Here is a 23,537-nt window from a genome sequence, read left to right as displayed (position 1 = left end):
GCATATCCACCAGTATAGCATCTCAGTTCAGGTCTGGTGAAAGTTTTAAAAACTGCTACTTTGTGCCAGTGGCTGTTTGTGCTCCACCAATCCCCTCACTACCAACCAGATGTTGGGTAATTCAGCTTCAAAAATCTCATCTTATCATCCTCTTTCTCAGATCACTTTTGGTACTAACTATTGTAGGTTGGGTTCCCCGGAAAGACTCCAAGATGGGGATTTGCATTCAGAAAGTTTACTGGGGCACTACCTCAGGGTCAACACCTGAGAAGCAATGAAGAGAATCAGAATTTGTCAGAGGGAAAAATTGGGCTGCAGTACAAGTGCAAAAGGGCAATTGCCTACCCCTTGGGGGTCTCCACCACTGGAATGGGTCCTTCAGAGTTGTCCTAAATTGAGAAGCCAGATTGTGGCTGTTATACCTCTCGTTGACCAATAATTGCATACAGGCTGCCCCTGGAAATGAAATGTGACCCTTGACCTGAGACAATTCCTAAAGAGGGATGAGAGTTGAGAGCCATCAGGTAACAACCTTTCAAGGACCTGGGATGGTAAATCCTTCTGTACAGGGGGTTCAGGTAATTTGGTCAATCCACCATCTGTGACAGTCACAGTGAGGAAGAAGAGAAAGGTATGATGAGTTTGAGCACAGGATAGGATTTAAAAACCACCACACTGATCCCAGTTGCTGCAGAAAAGATTTTATTGGAGATAGGGTCAGGGCTGGTTCTGAAGCTGAGGAATCTAAGGTTGAGAGAGGAAAGCCTGTCCTTCAAAGGGTGCTCTGCCCAAGTGTCACAATCTGAATACAGTAAAGATCAGACATAGGAAAGTTTTTGTAGGGTCCAAATTAGAAAGAGGCTCCAGGTCCCACTATCGTGAAGATGCCCTTCCCTTCATGTGAGGCAATTTCCTGCTCCCACTAGACCTAGGGCTCCTACAGAAGAGTGACAGATCAGTGGGAGCAGGGGTGGGCTGGGTGTCACAGATAAAGACTGATCCGAAAATGTTTGGAAATTGACATTACATGTTTCTCCTGGGGAAGGAAATATGTTATCAAGTGGAACCTAGATTGTATGGCTATACACCCCATTGCTATTTCTACACCTTTAGGGTAGAGAGAGAAGGAGAAATCAGAATGTATAGCAACGTTCTTTTTCAGGATATTGTGACAAACTGAACCTTCCTCATAGAAGGATGATTTCCCTTTGATGGATATGCATTATTAAATTTGTAACAGATGTCTGAGGATTTAGGGTTTCCATGCTGTTTTTTCTTCACCCACTTACTCTTGCAAGGGGAAATAGCAGTAGCCTTCTGAATATAAATCTACTTGGTAGAGAGTGGGAATTTTGGCACTATAGAGGTGACTTAGTCAAGTGGAGACCATTTAGGAAGACAGTATAGTGAAAAGATGGATTTTTTTTTTTTTGAACAGGTCTTCAGGTAAGAAGCAGAATGGCTCCTGCCCCCAACTTGGTCTTCCTATTTGATTTTGAGCTGTTTCAGGTCTGCCAGAATATCTGACTTGACTGTACTGACTGGAGCCTGATGGAACCAGCACATGACAGGGACCCCATCAGGTCCCACCAGGAACTTTTCAAAATTCCAGCGGATGTCATGGACCATGATGGGTTCCCAGGATATATGTTTGATTGAGCCCATAAGTTCAGAAGGGTGAGGACAGGATTGCTGCAGCAGAGAGATGGAAAAGAGAAATGACTGTATCATTTCTGCTGTTGGATGATTCAGGCTATTTTCACCCACAGGTAATCTACTCCCTCTTATATCAAGATATTTTCATTTCCTCTGATTACTAATATATTCTCTGAATCACTAAGATACCAACTACCAAGAATGTTGTAGATATTATAGCAAAAGTCTATTCCCTCTTTCTGTTTCTCCCTGTGACCACATCACAAAATCCTGCTGCTATGAATAAGATATATCACCTCTCTAGCTTTCAGTTTCCTTTTCTGCAAAGTGAATGGTTTAGATTAGAATGTGGTTTCCCAGGTCTTGATGCTCCATGGGCCAGTAACATTTCAAAAATATCTTTTGGGACCAGTAGGAGTTCCAACATTTTGTTTTGTCAAATAAGAGAAAATTTTAAAAACATCATTGCTTCACCATTTAGTTTTAAAAAGATAATTATAAGAATAAATTACATATAGGTACTAATCTTAGAATAAAGGGTAGCCCTATAAATCAGTTGAGTTTATGAAATCCTCCTTATATTGTCCTATTTTTTCAATTTACTGAGAATATATAAAAATCTCAACATAGGCCAGCTTTGGCCCACAGTTCAGCATCTAAGAACACTGAACTCTGATGATCTTTAGAGCCCCGTTCAGCTCTCACATTCTCTATATCTAAGAGTCAGTGTTTCATATAAAGCACTTACTACATTGTATTATATCTGATTTCTATGTCATCCTCTCCAGTATGAAATCATCAAGGAATAAGGACTGTTTCTATTCATCTTTATACCCTTATTATTTAGAAAACTGCCTTATAGATAGCAGGCACTCAACAAGTATACCTTGAATGTATGAATGAATGAATGTCAATGAACAAAAGAGAGTGGTCCCAGTGAAAGGTGACACTCTACACAACTCTCTCCACCACACAAAGCCAGAGCATCATAGATACTAACAAATTAAACCCCAATCCCTATGCTAATCTGGAGATCTCTTCCAAAGAGTCCAATCCCACCTCCAGGCAGGTGCCCTTGGATCCATTTCTACCACACCAAGTTTATGCTAGGAATATTTGGGAAGAAGAGGCTTAGGTCAGTGATTAACCCACCTTCAAGAAGATGAAGACTTTCTGCTCTTTTTCACCATTCACATCCCCTTTCTCAAAAACCTGGAAATTAGGTACATATCCTCCTCCTGGACGGACGTACCTGCAATGAACCATAATGTTCCCAGGAAGCTCCAGAATATATGAAAGAAAGTTATAATGGGGTACCAGAATTTGAGGTCATGAGAAAGGGGAGAGAGAGGTGGAGATATGGAAAACAGGGCTGGGAAGGGGAAATAAGGCCATTTTTAAACTTTGGGCTCCCTGATTCACTTTATTTTTCTCTATTCCACGTCCTATCACTGTCTCCCCCTGCACTGTTTCTGTAGCAGCAATACCAGGAGCTATTTCTGTGCTCCTGGTCCTCCGTGGTCCGCCAGTTCTCACTTCCCAGAGAGTGGGAGAGAGTGTCTGACACTGCCAGACTCATATCAGCAGAGGCCAAAGTTAAAATCAGTTTGCAGATGCCCCTAAGCCTATTAACCCACTACCCATCCCAGAAGTCCCTAATATGGAAGTGCCTCTGGAAACAGAGGAAAGGTAGACAGAGACCCCTATAGGGTTTCAAGCAGGCACTTACTTTAGTCCCGGAAGGATCTCTGAGTTCTCTCCTGGTTCTTGCTTTCCAAATTGGTTTCAGGGAAAGCCCAACACAACTAGGTCAAAGGGCTTCAGCTCCGCCTGAAGTGCGCTCAGTTCTATGGGTAGAGAAGGGACAATATGGCGGCCTGGCTAGAGATCCTCCTTGTGTAGAGAAAGATCCTTAGAGATACCCATTTTACAGAGGAAAAAACCAGAGGCCCAGGGAAGGAAAAAAAAATATCTAGGTCAGAAAGACTCTTTGTGGCAGGGCTGAAATTAGATACTGGATCTCTAAACATGTATTCAAAATGTTACAGTGCAGTATTTCCCAAATCTGCAGCACATCAGAATCAGGTGGGGGCCTTCCTTTAAAAATAGGGATACCCAGGTTCCATTCCAGAAAACTTTCTGATTACATTCTTTTGAGATGGCTCCCCAGTCACCTTTATTATTCTAAAGCTCACCAGATCACTGCTGGTGGGATTGTAAAATGGTTTAAGTGCTATGGAAAATAGTATGGAGGTTTCCCAAAAAATTAAAAATAGAACTACCATAGATCAGCATTCCCATTTCTGGGTATATATGCAAAGAATTGAAAATAGGGCCTCAAAGAGATATTTGCACATCCATGTTCATAGGAGCACTATTCATAAAAATCAAGAAGTGGAAGCAACCCAAATGTCCATCAATGGATGAATGGATAAACAAATGATTGAAGAACTGGCCTTCAAACAAATTCAGCCTTAAAATGGAAGGAAATTCTGTCACATGCTACAACATGGATGAACCTTGACGACATTATGCTAAGTGAAGTAGACTAGTCATGAAAAAGACAAATACTGCAGGTAAGACAAATACATTTGGTATCTAAAGTAGTCAAATTTATAGAAACAGAAGGTAGAATGGTGGTTACTAGGGGCTGGGGGGAAGGGGAAAAGGAGAGCTATTATTTAATGGGTACAGAATTTCAGTTTTGCAAGATGGAAAAGTTCTGGAGATTTGTTTCACAAGAATGAATATTTTTAACACTACTGAACAGTATTCTTAAAAATGGTTAAAACGGTAAATTTTATATTATGTCTTTTTGTACCACAATTAAAAAATGAAAAGCTCATCAGGTGATTTTTAAAGAAAACTGCGTTTAAACATCACTGCTCATCAGTTTGCCTTCCCTGGTTGGTTAATTGGTAGATTGAATCTTTCTTTTAAAAAGGAAAAGACACACACAATGAGAATGTGCTTCTCTCCTCTGCACAAGCTGGTTCACCCTGGGTGGAGTGTGGGTAAATCTGACAGGGGCAAAGAGAACCAGAGAAATTCCAGGTTGAGCTTCCTGGTGTTCTTCAACAGTCTTCAGGATGTTAAAGATGCATTCTACCTAAAAACCCTCATTGATATGCCAAAACACAAGCTTCCAACTGCCTTCTTCCCCAAGTTTTCCAATTTGTCTCCTCAGACTTTTATAATTGTCTTCTTTGTTCACCCTTTCTGAGCTAGATATTTTCAGTCCCCTAGCAAACACTAACCAGTCCCACTCAGATTCTGCTCAGCCAACGGGGTCAACTGATATCTCCTCTTAGTCCTTTATTTATTTTTATTTATTTACTTTTGCAATATGAGATTGCTTTCCTGTTTCCAAATGGTTCCTTAGTACCTTTCCCCACATCCTCCACTCTTGTCTTTAGTCACTATAGGTAATCACTTCCTCTAGGAAAGAGACAATAAATTAGGAAACATGTCTACCAGTCCTTGAGTAGCTATTTCTCAGTTTCCTCATCTGTTATGTACAGAGTGGGAACTGAATAAATTGATTTTTAAAGTCCCTATAAACTGGTAAAATGAAGTATGGTCCAATAGAATATTCTTCAGTCTTAAAAAAGAGGGAGGAAATGGTCTGAACTCCAAGGTACCTTATTAATTTTAAAAAGCAAATTGGCAAATAGTATTTACAATATGTTATCAACTGGGGGAAAAGAAAAAAAAGAATACCCATATATTTTGTAAACATGATAATATTGGTCATCTGAAGGGAGGGGAAAGAGATGAAAAAACTTTTCACTCTAAACTTCTTTATTCCTTTAATTTTGAGCCTTGTGAATATATTACCTTGTCGAAATATAACATAATCAAAAATTTTAAATCAAAGTTCTTATTAGTTCAAATATAAGAAGTACATCTGTTTCTGAAAGAAAATAACCCTGTTTATTATTTATTGGCTTTCAAACAACAAGGCCTAAGATATGAGAAAGATAAAAATCTGCTCTGAGTCATGTACGGAGAGGGAAAAACTACACTTAAAGGAGGCATTGAGGTTGGAGAGGGAGTGTTTGCCTCTATTATGGCCTCCTCTACCAGCCCTTGCTCCGGTCAAATGTGCTCCAGGTATAAAGCCCCTTTCCCCTTTTCCCTGTCTTTGTAAGTTACATGTAAAACCCTGGAAAAGTCTCAAAAACATCAATCCTACCTCCTGTATTTACCAAGGAGACTTGAATCTTCAGAGAGGCTCCTAGCTGTCAGATACATTATTGATTCTCCTGGAAATCTCAGGAGCAAAGCAGAGGCAGGACATAGGAAGGGGTCAACAAACATTTTCTGTGAAGGTCCAGATAGTAATTTCAGATGGTCTCTGACACCATCACTCATACAACCACTCAACTCTGCCTTGTAGCTTAACATCCATCACAGACAATCTGTAAATGAATGAGCATAGCTATGTTCAATAAAACTTTGTTTACAAAAGTAGGCTGGCCAGATTTGCCCTGTGGACCATAGTTTACTGACTCCTGACATCAGGGAATAAAGTCACTTGATCATGAGTATTTATTTTGATACATAGAATTAGAATTAGAATATAATTCCAACATGACTTAGAATATAATGAGCTGGAAAGTTTAGTCCCAAGGAGATTTGGTTATGAACTCTTACCAGGGTATTGAGCTGTCAGACCACAATAGGTGGCCACATTGACAAAAAGGACATGCTTGCCTGCATACTGCAAAGAGGGAGAAAGCAGAGGTCAGAGTCTTACAAGAAGGACTGAGGGCAAGATTTGGGAGCAGGACAGAAGGCTCCACCTTTGAGCCCTGTCCCACCCTCTCTGGTGGTCACTCACCTTCTCCAGCTTAGAATTTGACTGCACGAAGCCAGCTAGGGAAAGGGGGGAAAGATAGGAGGCCCTTAACTATACAGTCATGACTAGTATCTGTAGATCACTAGTCTGAGAGTCTGAGGTTGTCGGGTACCTGGCAGCCTTTTGATACCCTGGCAAGGACTAGCCCAAGCCTATGCAGGCCAGTTGCAGGGTGGCAAGGATTTCTGGGGCGTGAGTAGGGCAAGAGGACGTAGAATTCAAACCACGACCTCACCTACACACACCTCCGTGAGCACTCAGCGCTCACTAGTGCGATGAGGATCCAGGACTCACATAAATTCTGGCAGAATTATGAAAAGGTGAGAGCAAGCGCTCCACAGTCCTTGAAGACTATTGTCTATTTTTTCTGAGTGGACAGCCGTATCTAGGTGCAGACATCTCAGTAAAGTCACTGCAAAAAGGCATGACAGGGCTTCCCTGGTGGTGCAGTGGTTGAGGGTCCGCTTGCCGATGCAGGGGACGCGGGTTCATGCCCCAGACCAGGAGGATCCCACATGCCGCGGAGTGGCTGGGCCCATGAGCCATGGCTGCTGGGCCTGCGCATCCGGAGCCTGTGCTCCGCAACGGGAGAGGCCACAACAGTGAGAAGCCTGCGTACCGCAAAAAAAAGGCATGACTTAGACATTCCAAATACTAATCCTAATATTATTATGTAAGTTTAAAAAAAATCAAATAATGGACCACATGTGATCCATTAGAAGGAAACTGGGCCTGAGGAAGGGAAAAATATTTTCACGTTAATATGTTCACTGTACAAATGTTTACAAATGCTTTCATGTGCTTACTAGTCAGTAAGAAAAACCAAGCAGCCCAAGAGAAACACGGGCACCAGACAGTAAACCAAGTGGCATCTGTAGTAGGATACAATGTTCTCCCTTACCAAGAATTAAAGAGGTATAAAGAAGAATAGTTGCATTTTGCATTTATCAGATTGGCCAAAGTTCAAAAGAACGGAGGTGCCCAGTCTCGGTGTCAGTCTGGTATAGGAGGCTCTTACACACGAGGTGGGGGCAGGGAGGACTACTAATAGCCAACAACTTTCTGGAGGATAATCTGCCATTTTGAATGCGATGCTTTTTTTTTAAGTAAATAACTTAAATTTTTTTTTGAAATAATTATAAATGTATAGGAAGTTGCAAACACTCCTCTTAATCTCCTGGAAGCCCGAAGGCCCAAGAAGGATAATGGAAATGAGACTCAAGTTCCTCTTAGGATAAAAATGTTTTGCCTCTCAACCGTCATAAGAACCCCCATCCATTCAGCAACAGTTTCCAGCCACTGCTCAATAGTCTCAGCCAAAAGTTTAGAATAGATGAGTTGATGATGCAGACCTGGAGCCCTAGGAATTGCTGAGTTTCTCACATAAATAACATATTTAAATCCCACCAACTTCATGGGGGGTGGGGGGGCTGACCAGTAACTTTCTCTTGTCTACAATACAGTTTTACTTTCTGGACCTCAAGTGCTAAGGTTTGAGTTAATCATACTCCTAAATTCATGATTATTTGTCCTTGTAAGATTCCTCTCTTGTTTTATTTATTATTCATACCCAAACTTCAATGATTTTTGATTCCTCTCTGCCTATAGGTAAAATATGTTTAATGTGCATAGTGTTCTTATTCTTGAAACAGTTGTATATTCCTCATCAGATTATTAGCTCCTTGAAGTTTAAAAAATTATTTGGTTTTTTTTTCCATTTAAATCTCAGATTTAAAGGGTAGAATTAATCAAACTTTTAAATTTATGGCACTTTATCATCATTAGACTATGCAATGATTCTCTTCTTATATTAATTAAAAAATTTTTTTGTCCCCTATCCACTCCCATTTTCCTACCTCTCAGAGAGGAGGAGTGACAAGGAAACAGTTACTACAGAGTGGAAAGTTGGCAACATTTGTTCTGTTGCAACAAAACATTTGGTAAAACTGTTGCCTGATGACTTAGAAGGCAAAATGACTAAAACAAGGATGAATGCCGTTTGCGCTTCCTATGGCTTTGGAATTACAAGGGGTGAATTCAGCAACTAACTGTGCTGTAACGAGATAACTAACAAAGAGATGTTGAAAAATATTTGGATTAGTTGAAGAGTATCGGGTTTGTTTGCCTTTACCACTCTTCCCACACTCTTCTTCCTCCTCCCACAGGATTTGGGCTGACAGCTCAGCTTTATTCCCACGTTTATTGAAAAGATAAATTCTTCCCCTCCAATTCTCAGTTCCTTTCCAACCAGCCCCCTCCTTCTTCCAGGTTCACGTAAAAAGCTGCCTCCCCTTCCTTAAAACTGAAGTCTGAGTAGGGTTTAATTCTTGCTTCTGGTGGAATCTGGGTATTCATTAATTCTCTTGGAAAACAGAAGATTTTTGTTATCCCAGATTTCTGATCTCTTCTCAGAGGCCTCTAATCTAGAGGGAGGAGCCCAAAACAATGACTGCTGGTCCAGCCACAAAGCTCCCAAAGACCTTTAGGGCAGCTATACAGGTTTTCTGCTTTGTGGCCCCTTCCCACCCACAGATACTTTGCCCAGCCACAGTTCAAGAACTATGGAGATTAAAATATCAAGCCTCAAAAATAGTGTACTTCAGTTCCTTCATCCTTCCCAGGATGTGTGACTTTGGGCAAGTTACCCTCTGTGCCTCTGGTCCCATTTGTGAAATTGGGAGAACGATATGAACTTCATCGGACTAATTTAAAAAATAAAGGAGATAATTCATTTAAACTCTTAGCACTGGACTTAGCCCAAGGTAAACACCCATCGTTAATTTAACAGATGAGGAAACTGATGCTCAAATAGAAAAACTGACTTATCCAAAGTTACGTGGAATTACACACTGCTTCTCCCTTGCTGTTATAAATTCCTTACTTTCTTAGTCACTTTATCTTTGCTCATCACACAATAACTAACTCCTAAAGTAGAAGAGAAAATTTCATCAGGTCAAGTGGCCTAAAATCTCTGCCTTCCCAAGTCTCTGTGTCCCATTGTCTTAGTTTCCCTGGAAACAAAAGCTCTGACCTGGAGAAGAAAAGGTTTAGGAGCTCATGCTCAGCAAGGGGCTACATGGGGCCACTTCCTGTCATGGTCTACCTGACTGTATCATATAACTGCTGCCTTCTCTTCATACCTTCTACCAGAGCCACATGTCAAATTCCTGTTATTTCCCTTCTGGAATGCTGAAATAATTTCCTACTTGTCATGTGTTCTCTCTTCCAAGTTCTTCCCCTTCAATGCTTTTTTTCCTTCACCTGCTGCCACTGGAGCTGCTGAACACTTGTCTGATGATATCCCTCCATCGATAGTGAGCCAATAAGGCTAACTAATTTATTATAGCATCAAATCCAGAATCTCCAGCATGGTATCCAAATTGCTCCTGATGCGACCTCAGCCTCCTTCTCAATCTTCACTCTCAGTAGCTCCTCCTGTGAACTCATTCTTCAGACAAGCTAAATACTCACCATTCCTTGAAACACTTTGGATTTAGGTTCTTGGTCTTGGAGGTCAATTACACTGGTTACTTGGGGATTCCTCCTTCCCTGCCCCAAATTATCTATATATTTATTTCCATTGAAAGGACAGGGAATGCAATTTTATCAATTTTTATGAAACAAGATTTTAGGTTTGAAATGTTTGTCACCTGAGCCATAGATTAAGTCTGAAAACCAGTCCAGGTTTAAATTAAACAATAAGAACTGTCACTTCCTGACTTTAAAAATCCTGTAATTGCTAATCTCCATAATCTTAAATAGAATGGCAAAAATCAACATGTCTCAAGCACTGCCTATTTTCCCCAGTCGGACTCCAGTTTTTCCTCGAGGTAGGTTTCTCATGAGGATAACTTTCTTGCTCATAGCTAGTGGGTGGCAGTTTAAAGTCAAATAAAGCCTTTCAGATTCTCTGTCTTAGCCTCTGTTAATGACTTAATCCTACCTAAAAATCAGCACCAAGTTTCTTGTGTTAGTTCCTTTGATCATAGAGGAAACATGTTCAGTTTTTTCCTGAGATGTAGTCCACCTCTTCATCCCAGATTCAATCACAGCCTCTGCAACCACCCAAATATGATTTAGAGATTTTTGTCCACCATTTAGTTTTACTTGGATATTTCCCTGAATTTGATAATCTCCATTGGCATCTGTGATCCCCATTCATGTCTCCAGGATTTTCCTGTGTTGCAAGTGTGGGTTACAAGTGTGAAATTTAGGATCTACTCCTAAGTCTGCCATTTTAAAGTTATATTGCTTATGTTTACATAGAATTTGTAGTTGACAAATCTCCTTCACATCAAGGATTTCATTTAGCCTTCACAATCAGCCAGTTAAAAAGGTAGAACAGGCATTATTTGCTCAGATTTTCAATGGAAAAGTGAGGTTCAGAGAGAGGAAGTGACAAGCAAAGTCTCATTAATAGTGTAGACCTACCTAGACCATAAACCAGAGTTTTTATTTCAAATCCATTTGCCTCTCTACTCTAGGTTCAACTCCCAATCAAATATACGTTTGGAAATGAAGGGAAGTTCTAGAGAGACCACTGTCCTTTTGCATTTAATTTTCATCCTCATGTGTTCTTAACCTTCTGACCTCCTTCCCCAAACATGATAAGGAAGCTCACTTCTGGTCCAGGCTGATTCCGGCCCTGAGCCTTCACTGAAACAGCTGGTCCTGACTCACAGATTTTCCGAAGTGTCTGTCACTCATGCCAAGCTTTCCTCCTCCAACCTGCTACAGGAAGAATTCTGCTTCTTGGAGGTTGGGGGAGGGGGACAGGGGGAGGCAGTGAGAGGAAGGATGTGTACTCCCTTAGGCAGTGTTCTTGTCTGTTCAGTCTTAATGGGCTGGGGGAGGGCGTGGGAGAGAGAGCTCTGTGTCCATGCACAACCACAGGAATTTGAGTAACCCACACCATTCAAACCCAGATGCCCTCCCACCTGGAAATTCTCCAGTCTGTGTCTCAGTCCCTTGCTGCTCCCAGAGAAAGAATAAATATGCCCATTTCACCAATACACACTGCAAGCCATCACCAACTCAATACAACTGTGGGACATTGAGAAAATATCAAAATCACCAAAGTCCCTTCTAAGGCTGACATTCTTAGTTTATTTTATCAGTTTTGAACGATTCTGGTCACCTTTAAAACTGATTTGATCAGTTATTACCCCTAGAAGATTGGGAAACAAGAGTAGGAAGCCAGAAATTTTACAAATTTTAAGCTCTAATGTGTCTTATTGTTCGTATTTCCCAGGCCACAACTGTATACATGAGAAGAAGATGCTCAGTAAAGTGGAGAGACTGCCTCATCCAAGTCACAAGGCCAGGGCTAGACACATCCACAACTGTGCCCCTACAACAGCCTCTATCCCTGTTACAGTCAGATCAGATTTAGAACAACTAATTTATCCAATAGTTCCTAAACTGACTTTATAACTTCTCTTTCAAACCTGGGTTCATTCAAGGTTCATGTTTTGATATTGATTATGTCTTTTTTGTATCTTTTATTTTAAATCTAGAACAATCCCACTGTTTCTCTTTTATGGCATTTTTGAAGTTATAAGTCCAGTTGTCCTGATAAATATCCCACATTTTAGTTGTCTCATTTTTTCCTCACAGTGTCATTCTTCCCCTACACAGACAGACCTTGTTTTATTGCACTTTACTTTACTGCACTTTTATAAATTGAAGGTTTGTGGCAAACCTGAGTTGAGCAAGTCTACTGGCACCATTTTTCCAACAGCATTATTTTTTTAATTAATTAATTATTTTTTAAAATTTTTGGCTGCATTAGATCTTTGTTGCTGCATGCGGGACTTCTCTACTTGCAGTGAGCAGGGGTTACTTTTCCTTGCGGTGCGCTGGCTTCTCATTGCGGTGGCTTCTCTTGTTGCGCAGCATGGGCTCTAGGCGCGCGGCCTTCAGTAGTTGTGGCACATGGGCTCAGTAGTTGTGATTTGTGGGCTCTAGAGCGCAGGCTCAGTAGTTGTGGTGCACGGGCTTAGTTGCTCCGAGGCATGTGGGATCTTTCCGGACCAGGGCTTGAACCCATGTTCCCTGCATTGGCAGGCGGATTCTTAACCCCTGCACCACCAGGGAAGTCCCGGAATTATTTTTAAATTAAGGCATGTACATTGGTTTTTTAGACATAATGCTATATTAAACACTTAATAGCATAGTATAAACATAACTTTTATACCCACTGGGAAACCAAAAAAAAGAAAGTGTGTGACTCACTTTATTGCAGTGGTCTGGAAGGAACCAAACCCACAGTATCTCCAAGGTGTGCCTATATTTCTTGTTTTGGAAGTGAGGTCAAAGACTTGGATGGACTAGAATTTTGTGAATGTTATAGTCATCCCTGAGTATCTGCCAGGGATTGGTTCCAGGAGCCCCTATGGATACCCAAATCTGTGGATGCTCAATCCCTTATATAAAATAGCACAATACAACGGATACAGTCAGCCCTTTGTATCCACGTGTTTCGTATCCATCGATTTAACCAACTGCAGATGGCTGACTGTATAAGGTAGGAGTAAAGTTTTAATTTCTTTTCCCATGGATATCCAACTGAATCATCACTATTTATTTAAAAGACCATCCTTTATTTTTCTATTACTTTGCATTGTACTTTGTCATAAATCAAGAGTCCTTATATATACAAGTCTATTTCTGAGCTCTCTATTTCTTTCCATTGTTCTATTTGTTTATTCTTAAAACAGACAACGTTTAATGTACTTTTTTTTCATTGAACAACTTTTTATTGAGCTTCTACTATGTGCCACACATGGTTAAAAAACAAAGACTTTATAAACATGAAAGCTTAGTTTGTTCTTTTTCAATAAACTGAATCAATTGAAAGCAAGCTCTGTGTTCCCAAGAATGAGTTATAATTTAGCTGCTTCATTTTTGTCAGTAGAATGCCCACTGAAGTAAAAAATCCCAAAATAAAAGGAACCAATGATGAAATTATTTCTGTCACTGATGATAGTGAAAAAGAATTTGTAGATATTGATGAGGATCTTTTAGAAGTAGAAACATTTACACAGGAGGAAATGGATATATACCCATCAGACTATGAAGGTCAGTTCATTTAGCTAATCTTCTTGTTTGACCTTACTAATTTGATATTGGTGACTGATTATCTGAGATAACTTAGTCTTAAATCTGAATTGGCATGTTTATAATAGCCTAAAGCCAAATATGTAAAGAGAACTTAATATTTACAAAATGCTAAGCATGTTTAATGTAGATTTTAACATATAGTTTTAAAAATGAATTTTGATATTTTATGAAGCAAGTTCTCCCACCTTCTTCAAAAGTGTCTTGACTATTTTTGTCCATTTGCATTTACACTTAAGTTTCTTAAACACCTTTTCCAAATTCCTCAGGAATGTCTGTTAGGATTTTGATTGAGATTGCATTGAATCTATAGAATAGTTTAGGTAGAATTGACATTTTTACAGTGTTTACTCTTCTAATCCATTAAGATAATATACCTCAGAATTAATTTAGAGCTCTTCAAAACTGTGCCAGTTAAAACATATTTCTCATCATAAAGATCTAGTACATCTTTTGCTGAGTTTACTGCTAGGTATTTGATTATTTTATGTAATTTTAAAATCAAGTTTAATTTTTTAATGGTTTCTGAAAATATATAGATATAATAAAATTTGTATTGATTCTTTTATCTAGCAACTTTGCTAAATCCACATAATTATAGTAATTTATTGCTAGTTTCTTTCTAAATTATATGTTCATAAGGTATGCTAATGGTAGTTTCATTTGTTTCTAATCTTTGTACATTTAATTTCCTTTTCTTGCCTTCAGTTCACTGGCCAGGTTTGCCAATACAATACTGAATTGAATTGAAGTAGTAGCAGAGACATTCTTTCCTTGAATATTATTTCAAGGGGTAATGATTGAATATTTCACCATTAAGTATGATATTTGCTGTAGACTTGTGTTAGATACTCTTTATCAGGTTGAAAAGGTCTCTTGTATTCTTAGTTTGCTGTGAGTTTAAAATATGAGTTGTTGATCTGAAACAAATAGGCTGCCAGATATTTCTCCAGCAAAGATGAGTTTATTCAGGATGAGCAGAGAATTGCTTTTCAGGGTCTGCAACCGTGGTGAGCCACGTGTAAGTCCCCACAGGCAAGGAAAGATACCACTTTTACAGAGAGGAAAAGGAAGTTGGGAGGGCTACAGTAAACAAAGAATCCATGGCTTTTCATTGGTTGAGTTCAATTGCCAAAAAAGAAGTTTTTCTTCTTCCTGTTGGGCTCTGCTATGGTCACAAACTGTGAGAGCTCCCCCTTCTGGTCGCCTAACTCTATTGAGGTTTCTGTTTATTAATTTTTTATAGATTATATAATTATATGTTATATCACTGGTATATTTAAACATAAATAGATATTACCTATATAAATATATAAAGAGAAAGATGTTTACATGGTCAATCTTAGTAATACATTTACTGTGATGGTTAATTTTATGTGTCAATTTGATTGGACCATGCATTGCCCAGCAAGCAAGAAATCTCTCTCTTTCTGCCTGTCTTTGAATTGGTCTTCTGTCTTTGGATTCAGACTCAGAGTGGAACTTATACCATCAGCTCTCCTGGTTCTCTCAAGCCTTCAGACTCAGACTAGAACTATACAATTGACTATCCTGGGTCTCCAGCTTGTTGACTGCAGCTTCCTGACTTGGGACTTCTCAGTCTATAACATGTGAGCCAGTTCCCTATAATAAATCCTTTTAGATAGAGAGCTAGATAGATAGAGAGCTAGATAGATAGATCTAGTATCTATTTATCTCTAGAAAAAAGAACCAATAGAGTTAGCTCTACCTCCTTATCTATCTCTCTCCTATGGGTTCTGTTTTTCTGGAGAACGCTGACTAATTTCCTTGCATACGCTTGCCGTTGGGTGGATTGGTGTTTTCTAGTTTGTCCTTACCAAGAGGTTAAGGACAAGCTGTTTACGCTGTTCAGACCATAGCTTAAGGTAGGCAGACTCTTACTGAATGGACCCTAGGACTTGGTGTCTGACCCTTGTGGTAGAATAAAAATTAAATATTTTCTCTTTGTCCCCACTTCCTGGCCCAGAGCTTCTTAAAGCTGTTGAAATCTCCTGAGTGGGATGCGTGCTAATGAGAAGACTGGTGGCTGGGGCTCCTGCATAACTTCAGGATACAAGCTGCTAGTCAGGAAGACCAAGTCATAATTAGAGAATTGGAGCTTCCAGCCCCGCCCTCTCTCCAGGGAATGGAGAAGGCCTGGAGATTGAATTCAATCACCAGTGGTCATTGATTTCATCAATCATGCCTTTGTAAGGAAACCTCCATAAAAAACTCTAAATGACAGGGTTTGAGAGCTTCCTGGTTGATAAACACTGGAAGCATTGGGAGGGTGACATACCTGGAGAGGGCATGGAAATTCCATATCCGCACATCCCCCCATACCTTGCCTTGCATTTCTTCCATTCGGCTGCCTCTGAGTTACATCCTTTATAATGTACCAGTAAATGTACGTAAAGTGATTTCCCGAATTCTGTGAGTCATTCTAGTAAATTATCAAAAGTGAAGAGAGGGTCGTGGGAACCCTCAATTTATAGTTAGTCAATTAGTAGATGGGTGCCCCCATGCTGGGATTTACAACTGGTCCCTGAAGTGGGGGCAATCTTGTGAAACTGAGCCCTTAAACTGAGAAGAGTTGGAAGTTGGTGTCAGAATTGAATTGAACTGTTGAACACCAAGTTGGTGTCTGGAGAATCATATACCCCCTACACGCAAGAGGCCTTCAAATCAGAAATTCAACTCTACCTGGAGAGATATTAGCCCTTCATGAGAAAAAAATGTTATTAGTGTTTAGTTTCTTTTTCTGCACAATTGGCTTGGTAGTGTGTTACCGTCTTGTCAGTTCTTAAGTGCTCTATGAGAAAGATTAGACTACAGACAGAAAGAGAGAAGGCAATATGACCATGAAGGCAAAGATTACAGTGATGCAGCCACAAACCAAGGAGAGCCAGAAGCACAAGAAACTGGATGAGGTAAGAAACAGATTCTCCCCTAGAGCCGCCACTTGATTTGGTCCAGTGAAACTGACTTTGGACTTCTGATCTCTAGAGCTATGAGAGAATAAAGGTTTGTTCTTTTAAATCACCAGGTTTGTTTGTGGTAACTTGTTACAGCAGCCAAAGGAAACTAATATGGATTTCGGTACCTAAAAGCAGGTGCTACTGTAACAAATACCCAAAAATATTGATGTGGCTTTGGAATTGGATAATGGGTTGAGGCTGGAATAATCTTGAAGGACATGATAGGAAAAGCCTAGAATGCCTTGAACTAACTGTTGGTAGAAATACGATATTAAAGGATGCTTCTGGTAAGGGATCAGGAGGAAATAAGGAACACATTATGGAAAATATAAAAAGAGGTTTGTGACTCCTTCCTGGTATCACTCCAACCTCTAGCTTCAATTGTTATATCTCCCCTGTCTTCTATAGTAAAATCTCCATCTGCTTTCCTCTTATAAGAATACACGTGATTGTATTTAGGGCCCACCCAGATAATCCAGGATGATCCATTCATCTCAAAATCCTTTACTTAGTCACATAAGCAAAATCTTTGACATATAAGATAACATTTACAGGTTCCAGGGATTAAAATATGATATCTTTGGATGTTATCATTTAGGCTACTACAGACTTTGGATTCTGGATCAGAACACACTTGAATGTGAGTCCCAGTTTGACACAGATCTGTAACTTAGGGGAATTATTTCTACTTTGTATTCATAACATTATTTATAAAATGGAGAAAATATTAACCTTATGGCTATTTTGGTAATGATTAAGAAAATCTATAGAAATATGCCTGATACAGAGTAAGAAGGGAGTCAATACGTGTTAGTTCTCCTCCTTCATACTTTGTTCTTTATCTCCCATCTCCCTTTATCACTACCTTATTTCTTCTCTATTTCCTCCCCCATTCTATCTCTGGGAGCAAATTCCTCCTAGCATCACTTGTTTCTACTGACTTATCCTCCTGAGGTCGTTGTCCAGAGAATACACAGAGTTGACCCTGAGATCTGTTGAGAAGTGCAGGAACCTACCAGCTGGTGTTGAACCATTCGAAGTAAGGATCATCTAAACTGCTTCTGAGCTTCCACTGCAGGGAACACTGGTTCTAAGATCCTGCTTGACACATGGCGTGGCCAAAAATAAATAAATAAATAAATCAAGTGAGAGAAGTCAAACTTGACCCACTTCCGTCAGTTGCCCCTAACTTGATTTGCTTGGTCCAGTGACAGAGGCTTTCCAAGGTCAGAAGTGTCGATTACTCCACTTTCTGGGCCTCTGCCTTTCCATACATGAATTAAGGAAGCTGCAATACTTGAGCACTACAATTTTAGAGTTTGCTGAGTCAATACTCTCACTTCTCAGTCTTCTCAAGGTGAAAATTGGTCAAATTAGATAACCAAGAGATCTGAACATATTAAAAGATGAGGAAATATTAAAAGATTATTAAATGTGAAAGGACTTAAAGCAGTCATCTTTTAGTCCAAACTCCTACCCCCCAGGTTAATTGTTGGATTGTGGTTTGCAGTATTTGATGAGATGGCATAGTCTTTCCTTCTGAGGGAGGAGCAAGGCCTGAGTCACAGAAACTTTGGGACTATGCCTTATTGGGGGATGTCTGGTTCTGTGGCCAAATAAATTGCTTAGCTCTTGCAGGTGCTGTGGGTGTCTCAGATGCCTGTGGCTGTGCATGGACACAGTGGCACTTCCCTGGTACATTAAGGTGGAAATAATAGATACGGGCCCTACCTGGGAAAGTATACATTCTTCTGCACACATTATCCCTTTTGTCTCACCAAACCCTAGAATTATTTCTTGGAGCAGATGAAGATGGAAACTTTGGCAATAGTGGCAGAGCCTACAGGAATACTTTACTTCAGGGCAAGTTGCCTTAAGGAAGACATTAAGGGCCACAGCCAGCCTGGATCTGAGGTGTCCTCAAGGATGAGGCAATAGTAGACACAAACATGGATAAAAATGTTATAAAAAAGGAAACTACACCATACATCATTCACCTTCTTACCAAGTCCAAGCTCATACTGCTTGTCACACAACAGGCCAATAAGTCAAGAAACAAGATGTTGGGGCAAGGAATAGAGACTTTATTCAGAAAACCTGCAAACCAAGAAGATGGCAGACTAATGTCCTAAAGAACCATCTTGTTTGGGTTTGAATACAAGCTTCTGTTATGCTACAAAGAGAGGGAAATGGGAGGAAGTGAGGTCAAGAGGTGATGAGTTGTTGCAGACTTCTTGGTGCCAGCCAGATCTTGGAGGGGACGTGGTCATCGTTTGTTCTTGAGTTGTTCACTGTAGGGTTGGCCATGATGCTCCTGTAAATCTTCAACAAGACAGATGTTATTTCCTGTTCTGCAACTCCTTATCTCTATGTGGATGAGTGGTCACTGAGCAAGGGAAAATTATCTTTCTAATGATTAGTATACCTACAAGCTAAGCAAAAGTAGTTTAGCTTTAAAGGTTAAGCATGGGAGGTGGAGCTTCTGGAAGGGGACTATTCTGTATACTTCAAGCTACAGGCCACATTCAATTTATGATTAACATGCCTATGTACAGAGTTAGCAAGGCTGGGCAGGAGGCAATTAGCTATAGAGCACAAAGGCTAGAACTTAAAGAAATAGATTCAATATGGAGTCAGGTTAGTTCTTCCCTGTTACAGACTCAAATTCCCACTATGTGTAGTTAATGGATTTAAGGAAGTCAAAGGCGATTTTAAAACAAACAAAAAAAGTTAGATTTGAAGTCAAGTGACTCTCTGGCAGTCCAGTGGTTAAGACTCTGCATTCCCAGTGCAGGGGGCACGGGTCGGGGGACTAAGATCTCACATGCTGCATGGTGCGGGGGGGAAAAATCTTACTCTCCTGAGTTATTTCTACTCTGGTAGTGAGGGCAAAATGAAAAATATCATTTACAGTATGGAATGGCATTACAAAATTGTGGCAGATCTGCAATTAAAGTCTATGTCTTTCCTTTGCAAAACAGAGAAGAAAATCCCTGGAGTCCAGAGAAGAAAATCCTGGAGTCCTGAGAGGAGGGTCCATGTACCTAGGGAGATAGATTAAATCCGAAAAATATTTTAGTTAGAATCAAGCAGAGGCTTGAATCTCTAAGTTGAGGTTCAGGTAAATAAAGAAATAGTTTCATCCTGGAACTAAGATGAAGGCCTGTATGGACGCAATAAAGAATTTTGTTTCCTTTACAATCAAAGAAACTGAGAATGAAAGAACTTTATGGTGAATGTGGGGTAGACATAAGGCAATGGAAGAAACTTGTCGGAAATCAGAGAGGACTCAGTTCTTATCTCTGAACTGAGACTTATTTACAGGGATTAGTTTCCTAGGGCTGCCATGACAAAGTGCCACAAACTAAGTGGCTTAGAACTATGGAACTCTATTGTTTCACAGTTTGGGGGGCTAAAGTCTGAACTCAAAGTGTCACCATGGCCATGCTCCCTCTGAAACCTGTAGGGAAGGATCCTTCCTTGCCTCTTCCAGCTTCTGGTAAGCCCAAACATCCCCTGGCTTGTGGCAGCACAACTCCAATCTCTTTACGTCCTTTACAAGGCCATCTTTTTATGAGGATATCAGTCATATTGGATTAGGTGTCCATCCTACTCCAGTTATGACGTCATCTTAACTAATTACATTGGCAAAGATCCTACTTTCAAATAAAGTCACATTCTGAGGTCTTGCAGGTTAGGATTTCAATATACCTTTTGGGGGGGAATATAACTCAGCCCATAACATCCTGTGACCTCGTACAAACCATTTCTCTTCTTAGGAGTCCTGTCTATGTCATCTAAACTGCTTGGGTCAAAGAATTGGGTCAAAGAAATAGTGATTGAGACAAATTGATATGAGTCTCCCATCCTCTTCTGCCCTAGCCCTAGGCTATTTGAGAAAGACAGCGAGACTGACTCTATGGCTTAAGTTCAAGCCCTCATCAAGCTCACTAGACCCCTGATTTGTGACTTAGGCCTCAGAGAGTTACCTCTGAGGTCTTGTTTGATAATTGTATCCCATCATTTTGAACAAAAACATGCAATTAATGTGTCAAAAAATCTTTCAGGAATGATCCCAAAGTACTGGCCAGATTTTACCTAAAATGTCAAGAATCAATACCTAGATAGGTGGATTTTGAGTGATGAAGACAGTCCAATCTGCCAGAAACATAACATTTATGGAGGGAAGGGTACACCTGAAAATTTAACTAATGTCAAATCAGGAAAGATGAGTGCCCCATGGGAGAATTTCAGATTGAAAATGTAAGAATTAGGGAGGAATCAAAGTATTTTAAATATGAGCGATGTCAACGAAACTGACCTTTAGCAAAGTCATAGAATAGAAGCAAAGTGTGGAGGAAGAGAGACTGGAGAAGATCTGGGAAGTATGGGAAGGAGGAAATTTCCCCCTATCCCTCTTGAGTTATTGTGGCTGGACTCATAATAAAATCAACACAAGACAGATTAACAGGAGAAAAAGAAACAAATTTTAATTTGTGTGCATGGAGGTCTTATAGAAATGGGTCCCCAGAAGTGGTCGAAGCAGGCAGCTTTTACACTTTCTAGACAAAGACCAATAAATATGTGAGGACTTGACAAGACAAAGAAACTTAGGCTTTGGGTGCTTAATTAGTGAAAAATCTAAACAGAGTTTGGGCTTGGGGTAGTAAATTGAAGAAGTAACAGGGTTTGTTTATACAGGCTTCTCTGCCCAAATTCCCTTTCTCTGGTGATAAGCATGTCCTGATGCCTCGAGACGCAGGGAATGTACCTTTCACATGGGAGATTTATTTCCTGCTTTCAGGGAGACAGAGAGGAGGGTCAAAGTGTCTCTCTTGCGTCAATCATTTCTTAAGTAACTAATTCAAAATAATCAACATGCCATTAAGGCATATAAATATATATATATTTTAAACAACAGCAATTTATTTTTGGCTGCGTTGGGTCTTTGTTGCTGCGTGCGGGCTTTCTCTGGTTGCAGCGAGCAGGGGCTACTCTTCATTGTGGAGCGCAGCCTTCTCATTGCGGTGGCTTCTCTCATTGCAGAGTGCGGGCTCTAGGCGCCCGGGCTGCAGTAGTTGTGGCCTGTGGGCTCCGTAGTTGTAGCTCGCGGGCCCTAGAGCGCAGGCTCAGCAGTTGTGGCGCAGGGGTTTTGTTGCTCTGTGGCGTGTGGGATCTTCCCTGACCAGGGCTCGAACCCGTCTGCCCTGCATTGGCAGGCGGATTCTTAACCACTGCACCACCAGGAAAGTCTGCCATTAAGGCATATTTTGGGGTGGCCCGCCCTGGCCTCAGCGGAAGTGAAGAGACAAACTAAGGGTGAAAGCAAAGCTCCTGGAAGGAGCTAATAGGGATGTGAACTATGGCTCCGGAGGAGGAGTGAAGGGGAATTGTAGCCCTGAAATACCTTCAGGGGGATCAGGGACATGAGATGTCTGCCCCTTTCCTCCTGCTCAGTGTGTGCTCTGTACCTTCACTTCTCATCACTGGAGGCCAGGACCCAGGGTGCTCAAAAACTTAGGAATATTGGAATAGGAACATGGGAAGTTGGGGTTTTAGACTATTTAACTTACTGATAAGGTCTATTCAGAAGTGTCTCCTCACCACTCAAGGGCTAGTTATTGCAAGATGAGCAAAAGTAAATTGCCTCAGACATTGAAGATTTAGTCACAACAACTGATGATCCATGTGGAACCAGAGCAAGGGTTCTATGGTAAGAATCAGGAATTGCTTTCACTTCACCATTACTAACCTGTGACCTTTGAGATGTCCCTTCTCTCTGTGGGCTTCAGTTTTCTGATGCATAAAGATGAACATGTGGATGATAAATAGACTTCCAGTTGCTTACATTTTTCAGGCCCTGGGCTGAGTTCTTTTCCATCCTCAAAGCAGCCCTAGGAGCTAGACACTATTATTACCCTGATTTTACAGATAAGAAAACTAAGGTACAGAGACATTAGCTTTTTCTGAGATAAGGAGCTAGTCAATACCCTTATCATGGGTATTGAACTCAATGGTCGCTATAGCTTCACAGTCTAAGGTTCAGCCATTTTTAAAAATGAGAATGGCAAGAGGCCAAGGAGCTTGGGAATGTGTGTAGGTCTGTGCCAAAAGAGGGACGCCTTCTGCATGACTGCTCTAAATGCCTCGAGGACCTGCTTGGCTGGATCAGATATCAGCCGTCAGGCCATAGATTATAGGCCTTTGAGAAGAAATCTGAGATAACAGAAAGCTTATCTTCCAACAGAGTTCATGAGAATTCAACCCCATCCAGACATAAGAATTCAACCCCATCCAGACTTAAGTTTCAGGAGCAGAGAAAGGCTTTTGTGCAAACCTGGAAGAGGCAGGGCAGATGGAGGGGACTGGATGTCAAGGGGCTTAGAACTGAAAAGGAAGAAGTTATCACTTCAATAAACAAGGGAGTTTAGTAAAGCTGAGCTGGCAGTGAAAAGCCGGAAGGGAGCAGATGGGAGGGAGGAGGGGTGGGAGAAACAACTCTGACTCTTCACCCATTCAAATACTTTGCAACAACTTTCAGATTGTTACCTTATTAGGACCTCACAGTAAATAGTTTTATGGAGTAAGTGGGGTAGAGATGATTACAATAATTTACAGAGAATGAAGCTCAGTCGAGCCCAAGGCAGTTCCCTAATGCACAGTTTAGATCTTTCTCCTGGATAACTTCCCCCTGTGAATGTGTATCCATCATCTGTGTTACTCCTGCATTAACAAGCCCTTCTCCAGGGGACAGATCTCAGGGCAAAGGGTCTGAGACATGCAGGTCCCCACATCTGGACTTCATAATTAGAAAATACAGTGTGCTGTTGACTAAGTGATGAAAGTCTGAGGGGACAGTACAAAGGATTAATAGTCATCTGAACGATGCTTCTCAAACTTTAGCTTGTGTGTAAATTACATGA

The 23,537-nt window shown here is 40.6% G+C and overlaps 1 protein-coding gene and 1 pseudogene across 2 annotated transcripts in view; one reads left to right on the top strand and one right to left on the bottom strand.

Moving 5' to 3' along the window:
* Positions 1-23,537, top strand: part of LOC309829118 (zinc finger and SCAN domain-containing protein 23-like) — a gene marked incomplete at both ends in the record, with an annotated part of 102,922 nt that overhangs the window by 28,076 nt on the left and 51,309 nt on the right.
* Positions 1,486-15,959, bottom strand: LOC309829063 (epididymal secretory glutathione peroxidase-like; annotated as a pseudogene). Its single transcript has 5 exons — positions 15,936-15,959; positions 6,313-6,568; positions 3,386-3,503; positions 2,809-2,908; positions 1,486-1,692 (listed from the first exon to the last, which is right to left on the bottom strand). The product of its transcript is annotated as an epididymal secretory glutathione peroxidase-like (transcript).

Source organism: Grampus griseus (genome assembly GCF_964374135.1).
Source record: "Grampus griseus genome assembly, chromosome: 10".
NCBI lineage: Eukaryota > Metazoa > Chordata > Mammalia > Artiodactyla > Delphinidae > Grampus > Grampus griseus.
The sequence above is the reverse complement of the archived record's forward strand: the minus strand, read 5'-3'. Positions and strand labels throughout refer to the sequence as shown.